This window comes from Oryx dammah, unplaced genomic scaffold (genome assembly GCF_014754425.2).
Source record: "Oryx dammah isolate SB20612 unplaced genomic scaffold, SCBI_Odam_1.1 HiC_scaffold_11150, whole genome shotgun sequence".
Lineage (NCBI taxonomy): Eukaryota > Metazoa > Chordata > Mammalia > Artiodactyla > Bovidae > Oryx > Oryx dammah.
In genome coordinates this window covers 1,588,264-1,596,912 of record NW_024080543.1, presented here as the reverse complement: position 1 = coordinate 1,596,912, position 8,649 = coordinate 1,588,264, and positions in this window count along the sequence as shown.

Here is an 8,649-nt window from a genome sequence, read left to right as displayed (position 1 = left end):
AGGGAAACGGAGAGAGCCACTCTGCCACGTGGCTCACAGTCTCAGGTTTTATGATCATTGGGTTAATTTCTGGTCTGTCTCTTGCCAGTCATTCTGAATTGGGATCCTTCTTGGGGGCACACGCATCACTCAGCTGAGATGGATTCCAGCAAAGTGGATCCTGGGAGGTGGGTAGGACCTCTGAACTGGAGCCTCCCATCTCCTTCTGACCTCTCCAGAATTCTGGTTGGTGGTAGCGTGTTCGTTCCTTGTTCCTTAGCAGGACCTCCTGTTGTAAGATGACTCCTGCAAGGGTTTTCTTTTCTCTGTGGCCTGGCAAGGGTGGGTGGTCCGTGGTTCATTTAACAGTTTGTTTTTGGTTCTCTCGAGTAAGGTCCTCCACAGGGTAAATGTATAAAATTATAAGTCAATCTTTTAAATAATTTATATTCATAATTTGGTAAGTTGGCTTTTGTGTGTGTGTGTTAGACCTGATCGCCAGACCAATGGTCATGTAGATCTTTTGTTGTTTTCTAAACTTTCTATAGTTTTTTAAATGGAATTACCTTGTTGCAAAATTTGTTTATGTTCATATTTTTTAAACAGTTATTTCTTTTTAGTTGATTGTTCATTGCTTTCTAATTTTGGTTTGATTTGTCATACATCCACATGAATTAACCACAGGTGTACCTATGTCCTCTTGCTCTTGAATCTCCCTCCCACCTCACACCCATTCCACCTCTCTAGGTGATTACGGAGCCCCAGTTTGAGTTCCCTGAGTCCTACAGCAAATTCCCATTGGTTGTGTATTTACAAATGGTGTACCTGCGTCCATGCTGGTCTCTCCACTCATCTCACCCTCTCCGTCTTGTTCCCCACCCTTGTCCGTAAGTCTGTTCTCTACGTCTGCATCTCCATCGCTGCTATGTGAACAGACTCGTCAGTACCATCCTTCTAGATTCCATGTTTTTCTCTCTTTGACTGACTTCCCTGTTTAATACACTCTAGGTTCATCCCCCTCATTAGAACGGATTCAAATGTGTTCCTTCTTATGGCTGCATTCCATACAGGCTCTGATTGTTCCTTAGCCATGGTTTAAGGAGGGTCATGGAGCTCTTCTGCTCCGTGTCAGATTGGGCTTCCAGTCTGAGTGCTCACAACAGAGTTGCTTCTGGGTGAGCCCTCCGAGGTCTGCGAGTGCCGGGCTGCCCGCTCTTCTCTGGCGGCCCGCAGGGGGCGCCAAATGCCCCTCTGAGCCGTGGGCACAGGACGCTTTGCCTTTAGACTCTGCTCGGTGAGCAGCTGGCGGGAGCTTTGTCTCGGGACCATCAGGGCTCAGGCTTCTGGATAACGGGGCTGCATCCAGGCTCAGAGGAGCAGGGTTGCCTCAGTGCCCACCAGCAGGGAGGTGCTGCAAGAGCAAAAAAATGAGGACAGAATAGACTTTTCTGTGTCCAGCTGAGGGCTGACTGGAGGTTAGAGGTCTCAGAGGACTCAGGCGGGAAAGAGCTCCTTGTGCAAAACGGTGGGTTTTTAGTTAGATTTGTGTTAGATGATCTCGAGGATGACCACTGATGTTCTTCCGTGTAGGTGGCCGTTTTTCTGTCACTGTTTCTTGAGAAGACTGTCCTTTCCTCTTTGCTTCTTCCTGGTTTGATTTTCATGAACTGACCATGTACGTGTGGGTTCGTTCCTGGGCTCTCTATTCTCTCCTGGAGTCCGTGTGTCTGTGTTCCTGCCAGTTCCTCACGGTGGTGGCCACTACAGCTCCGTGATGTACTTTGAAGTCGTATAGGAAGATGCCTCCAGCTGTGTTCTTCTTTCTCAGAGTCTTTTCGGCCGTTTAAGGTCCTGTTCAATATCAGCAGTCTAATATTAGAAATATTTCTATTTCTGTGAAAAAATGCCATCGAATATTACTTTGTGATTGCAGTCAGTGTATTTGTTGATGACTTTGGTTGGAATGGACCTTTTAATTCCTCATTGTTGCAGTGCGTGAGCGTGGAATAGTTTTCTGTGTATTTGTGTTTTCTTTGGTTTCTTTATCAGTGCTTTCTAGTTTTCTGACGACTGGTCTTTTATGTCCTTGATTACGTTTGTTGCTGGCTGTTTTATTGTTTTTGATGCAGTGATAAGTGGGATTTTCTTAATGTTTGTTTCTGCTTGTTATTAGTGTATAGAAACGCAAGTGATGATTTGTCTATTGATTGGGATCATAAATGGTAATATTTTATTTGATTTTAAATTGATCCGAAATGATTCAGCTTTACTGAATGTAGTCTAACAACTTTTTGTGAAGTTATGTGGAAAACTTTTATTTGTAAAATCTGTTTCTCCTCCAATAGGTCATCCAGAGGACCCAAACCATGGTGGTTCCTAATAGACTTCCCACAGTACTTCTTCATTCCATGTGGACTCCTTCAAGGGCAGTGAGCATCACAGCTTCCCTTGAACTTTGTCTGGGTAAGTCTTGGCCTGTAGAAGAAAGTTTCCTGCCTGTCTACTCTACATTTCTTTTGTGGTATTGATATGGTTGTTTTCAAACATAGTTTCCTTTCCAGTCATTTAAAATGTACAGAAAACGCCTAGCAATGGGAAAAAGTCCTGGCATTTGCCACATCATCTAAAATACTCTATGTGTTTTATCCAAAATGGGTACCTTCTATAGAACCAGCACATAATCTCCAAAATCAGGAAATCATATCCACAGCCCCACTTCCACTTTTAGCAATTGTTCAAGTGTATGAATATATCTTTTTTCCATCCTCGTCCTTTTTACTTTATTTAGAGTGTTACTGACATTTTCAGTTATTTGGATGGATTGAAAGCAGACATGGTGAATATAGGTTCTGGGTGGCCTTTTCTATATGGATTTTTTTTCACTGAAGTTGGGGTTTTAATGTTTATTTATGTTGTAACATGTATGAATCCTGCATTCTTTTCCCCCCATAGCAATTAAAAATAAATAATATGTCATTTACCATTTAGATATTGGTAAGCATACAGTGTTGTAGCAGACAACCTTTACTTGTTTCGCAAACCAGTTTAATAATGTGCACCTTGTGCGTGCTTTGGAGAAACTCAGGAAACTGAGTCAGTGACTGAAATGGCCCAAGATATCACCTTAGATACCATCTTCACCTAAAAACAAAACAGGCACTTCCTGGTGGTCCAGTGGCTGAGACCGGACACTCCCAAAGAAGGAGGCTCAGGTCCATTCCCTGATCCGAGAACTAGATCTCCTATGCCACAACGAAGAGTTTGCATGCTGTAGCTAAATATCTGGCTTGCCTCAATGAAGGTCGACCTGGCGCAGCCAAATCAAAAAAGAAACAAATGTTAAAGAAATAAAACCAAAGGAAAGGAAGGGTACGGTTTTTGTACAGATTTACGGCTTAGCTTTCCCTATTGACAGAAAAGAAAAAGTTTCAAAAGACTGTGTCTCATCCTTCTATCTGGCATATAGAGAGGATTCCTTTGAAATGAGATTTCTCCGGTAAATGTGACTCACAGAAGAGCCGTCTTGAACTTGGGTTTCAGAGATGATCATGTGTCCTCAAAAAAAAAAAAAAAAAGTTAATTGGGTCCAACGAATTCTCATGCTGAGGTGGTATATTTTGTGGTAGCATTTGCTCCCCTTCACTTTGGATGTATCCCCATTTGTTTTCACTGTCATCTACTGAAGACATCCTGACATTTGAAAGTTTTTAGTTATTACAAGTAGAGCTGTTGTGTATAATCGTGTGATACTTTTTGTCTGGACACGTTTTCAAAGCTGTTTAGTAAGTGCTAGACATATAGTATTCAGGTCACAGGTGAGCCTTGTTTAGCTGTGGAAAAATCCAGCTACGTTTCTCTGTGGCATGTGGGATCTTCCGGGGTGGGTGATCGAACTAGAGTGTCTTGCGTTGTCAGGCAGATTCTTTACCACTGAGCCACCAGAGAAGCTGTGCCCCACTCTTTTGTTGAGTTTACTGGATCTAATAGGTGTGCAGTGCTACTTCACTGTTATTTTAGTTTGTAATTTCCTCATGATATGTGATTTTGAGTATTTTTGATAGGCTTATTTACCATCTTTATATTTTTGTAGGCCAGGTGTTTAGGTTTATACATTCTTAATGAGAATGTTCTAGATTTTTTGGTATAGTTGGAGTACAATCCTTTATCAGATATGTATTTTATAACTATATTTTTCTGTGGCTTGTGTTTAAGTTTTGTGAATAAGGTTTTTCACAGTTTAAATTTCTAATTTTTTAAAGTTGATGTTATATATGTTTTATATCCTCCTTTGGATAGACTTTAGTGTGTTGTTGTTGTTGTTAAATTTTATAAGCAAAACTGAGGTACTGTAGATACAGTTTTAAGCTAAGCTGAGGTAGCATAGATATAGTTTTGCCTTTTGTCTGTTGAGAAGTTTGAGTGAGTTTGGTGTAAACTGTAAAATTATGTCTACATTCATTTGACTGGATATAGCTTCCAATTATTTGTCTAACTGGTTTTGGAGATACCCCGGGAAGTCAGGTTTTCCAAGGGAAACTGAGGTCCACGAAACACGAACTCTCTTCGATCCGTCGGAATCACTTTCTGCTTTTTCTGACAGATTTGACTTGTTTGGATATCTCATACGAGTGGAATCACAGAACGTTTGTCCTTTTTTTGGTCTGGTTTATTTCACTTCATGTAATGACCATAAGGTTTGTCCACATTGTCGCATTGTCAGAATGACTGACTCTGGAGGGCCGAATCAGATTCCACTGTGTGTATACCACAGTTTGTTTATGGAATGGGCTGCCATGGACACTTAGATTACTTCCGTTTGTTTGCCAGTGTGAATCATGCTGTTGTGAGTATGACTGAAGAAGTATACGTGTTTTCAGCCCCCTTTCCCAAACCTTTTGGGTACATAGCGTGAATTGGAATTGAACTATGTATTTATTCCACGTGTTGGTTTTGCAGTCATTTCTGGAATGTCTTGCAGAGTGGCAGCACCATTTAATGTAATTTTTGTACGGTGGAATACCGTTGAAGCTTCTGAATATACCCTGTGTTGCATATTCAGTCACCCACCAATAGACACTTGAATGAGTTCTACCTTTGAGCTATTGTGAATGTCACTATGAATATGTGTGTACCAGTTTTTGTTTGAATTATTAACAAATACATTACTATATATGAAAGAAGCCACAAGGACCTCCTGTACAGTTTAGGAAACTATTGAATATCTTATGATCATGTATAATGGAAGAGACTCTCAAAAGGAATATATGAAAAAGACACAGTAACCATGATAATTATCATGCCAACACTATGAGTTATCATAGCGCTACTCAACGTGCCTTTATACATGCCACTAAAATATTCACATCTGTAAGTATATTATTAAAAAATTACATAAAAAATCAAGAAATCAGACAGAGAATAAATACACTTCCTGTCATTGCTCATCATCACTTATACGCTAATACTACCTGTAACGCTCATTGTATTAGTGCTGGACTAGGCATTGACATTCTTGTAAACCAAGAGATTGTGAAGGTGTAAGGAAGTATAACTTATTGAATTCCTTAATGAAGAATTATAGAACTCTATGTCCATGAAGTGAATGAAAGTCCGTTTCATTGAGCCACATTCTTACTAGAGCGATGAGCTTGCACCCCACCCAACGTTAGTTCCCAATGAAATCCTGCAGTCCTCTGGCCTCCATGTCTGCTTCCTGCTACCGAGAAAGAACAGATGAGGAAGTCCTGATAAAACCGATGCTATTTTTCTTTTTCTGATTTGTATTTTATCGCAGGGCTTGGCAAAAAGAGGGCCTAACCTGTTTTTAGAGTTCCATCCCAAGGGTTCCTCTGGCATGTTACGTATGTTGAGAAACTGCTGATTATTTTCAACAAAAGACAATGATCTGCACTTCACTATCTGTTGCTTGAGCTGGAATAGCAGGCATCCTTTGAAGTGCAGTCCTTCATGCTGAAGTAGGCATCCCTGAAGCAATAGCTTCCCATGCATCGGTAATAATTTTTCAGTTATACCCATCATCACTGGAGGAACTGACTCGTCCCAGTAATAACAAGAGTACCCAGTATAACAGTTCCTTGACTTACGAGTACTTCCTATGAGTACCCTTATGAGTACTTCTTCCAATGTTGTTTCTCCTCCTTTGGTCACGAACAGTAGAAGCTGACGGCAGCGGTCCTTGAAATGTATGTCGCTTCCCAGGTGGCACAGTCGGTAAATAATCTACCTACCAGTGCAGGAGGTGGAAGCGATGTGGGTTTGATCCCCGGTTCAGGAAGATAACAATTCATACACATGTTTTATGTGAACAAGTTTGATACTCATGAGTTTTTTTCTTCTGTATCCAGAAAAACAAATGCTCTTCAAGGACACTCAAAGAACCCTGATTTTGAAAATCAGATCTGTATTGTGAGCAGTGCTTAGATATGCATGAGTCGAAGCATAGGATTATGCCTATCATCCTCGTATTTCCCTCAGTGAAATATGTTGAGGAAAGCTCTTCATTCATGGTCTAGATTCACAAAGAAGCTAAATAGCATTCATCCTTTACATGGACAACTGTGAATTTAAATCTCCAGTGAATCCTGTGTGACAACCACACATACCAACATGAGTTATTAGTACTATATCAATATTTTTAGTCCTATTGTATTTCAACTAAAAAACTCAATACATAATTGTACATGAACTCAAGACATAAAATCAGTGCAAATACAAAATGTTCCATCCTCTGAGAAAGGGAGAACAAAATCTGTGCTTAGCCTATTGCATTTTTATGTATTAGATCCTTAAGGAGTTTATTCACCGCACCCAACGAATGATTCACAAATCTTCAGAGAAGAAAGGATCATTTCTCTTTCACAATGAGTAGTTCAACTCTTGTCAAAGCAGTGTCATAAGTGAGTCTAATTTTGTGTGAGACCATGAAAACTCAGTGTTTTCATGATGCTTGTGCTTATGACGGGAGGAGGTCTGAGAAGGCGCTTCTGAAGGTTTATTCATACCAGTCGTTCTCATATGTATGGAGTCTTTAAAGGTTGAATCACTGAGGTGTCGTTTCTCCACTTGTACTAGGCTGAGTAGCAACACGCCCTTTGTCCCTGAGTGCGGTAGACGTGTTCCCAACCTGTCTGTCTTCTGTCCTCTGGAGTATGTATCGCTCGAGCTCTCCACAGCCTAGTAGATGGAAATCGTCAGGATATTCTGGACACCCTTTTTATTTCAGTCTGTTCAGGAGGTTTCAACGGCTGCAAACCTCTGGATTTTACAAAGCACTTTTAACAACCTCAGATGCAGGATACAAGTCAACACTCGTGACAGCCACGGGCTTCCATGCCCTATACATGATTGTTGGCTTTGCTTTCATAATCATCCTGTTTGTTATACCAACTAAGATGTCACTGTATTTTTTTATTATCATTTTCTCTTGGATGGTTTTTAGATCTATTATGGATTTTCCTATATATCTTCACTTCTTGGTGAGGGTCTTATGTTAGTAGTAGTTACTACAACTGACTTCCTGTCAGTTAGCTGTGGCAGAATAGAAAAAAGAATGACAAACTGTATATTATGAATATTATGTATATTATTCATTTTATCGTTTGCAGTCATCCAATTCCAAGTTTCTGAAATAAACATTCAGAAAAATCACATCCTTTTGAGTGTCCATTTGACTGAATAGGAGCACGGAAATGTTATTCCATAAAATTGTTTACAGTTTCCATTACGTTTCTCCTGTTTGATGTGGATATCAGCCTTTGGTTCTCTCAATAGCTTTGCAAGAAAAAAATTAATTAGAGCTCCTATGGTAATTTTACTGTTCGCAATAAGTATAGCATAAAGTGAACACAGAAGAGGTTAGAGTAGACCAAATATGAAAGTTAGTTTAAAAGAAAACATAGTGTTAAACGTTTACATTAGGAATATAGTGATGAAGTTCCTTTATTATTATTCTATCCTTTCAGTTTCTTTCGCAGGGGTGTTCATGTACAGATTCCAGTACTATGGCTAGAGTGAATAATAGGATCATTATTCTGGAGAGCAACTCTACTAAGTCTTAACGTTCATGTCACTCAGGTTTTTTAATCCCTATTATGTTCGTCGTGTTTGTCGTTTGTGAAGCCACATAAGTTGCATTCATTCAGGCAATAGTATCAAACAGCTAGGGCATCCATTATAGATGTGAATCGATATAGAATGTGAATCCATTTCCCCGTGAGAAGTTATTATTGAAGGTATTCTATGAATGCCAGTAACAAAGCTGTGCAGAAATAATACCATGTTTATGAAGAAAACAAGATTTACTCATTTGTTTTCCTATTCTATTTCTTTTAAACCGATTTAATGACAACAGGCTTCACTTTTCATTCACTTGTATGACTATCAGGAGTTTGACCAGGTTGAAGAAGATGACTCGTTTGTAGTCTTCCTTATCAGCTCATCCCATCTACTAGCTTTAAAATCATTTAGTACAGAGCTCACCGTCTAGGTTCAGTTTGCTTATCATGCAGGATCCTTTTAAAAGTAGAAGCATGTCTGTATGAGTTAGAGCTCCGATCCCAACAGTCCATGTAGAAGCTTCCCCTGAGAAATGTATCGTTTTTGCACCAATGCTCCTGAAATGTGTGAATGTGGTATACCACGCATCACAAT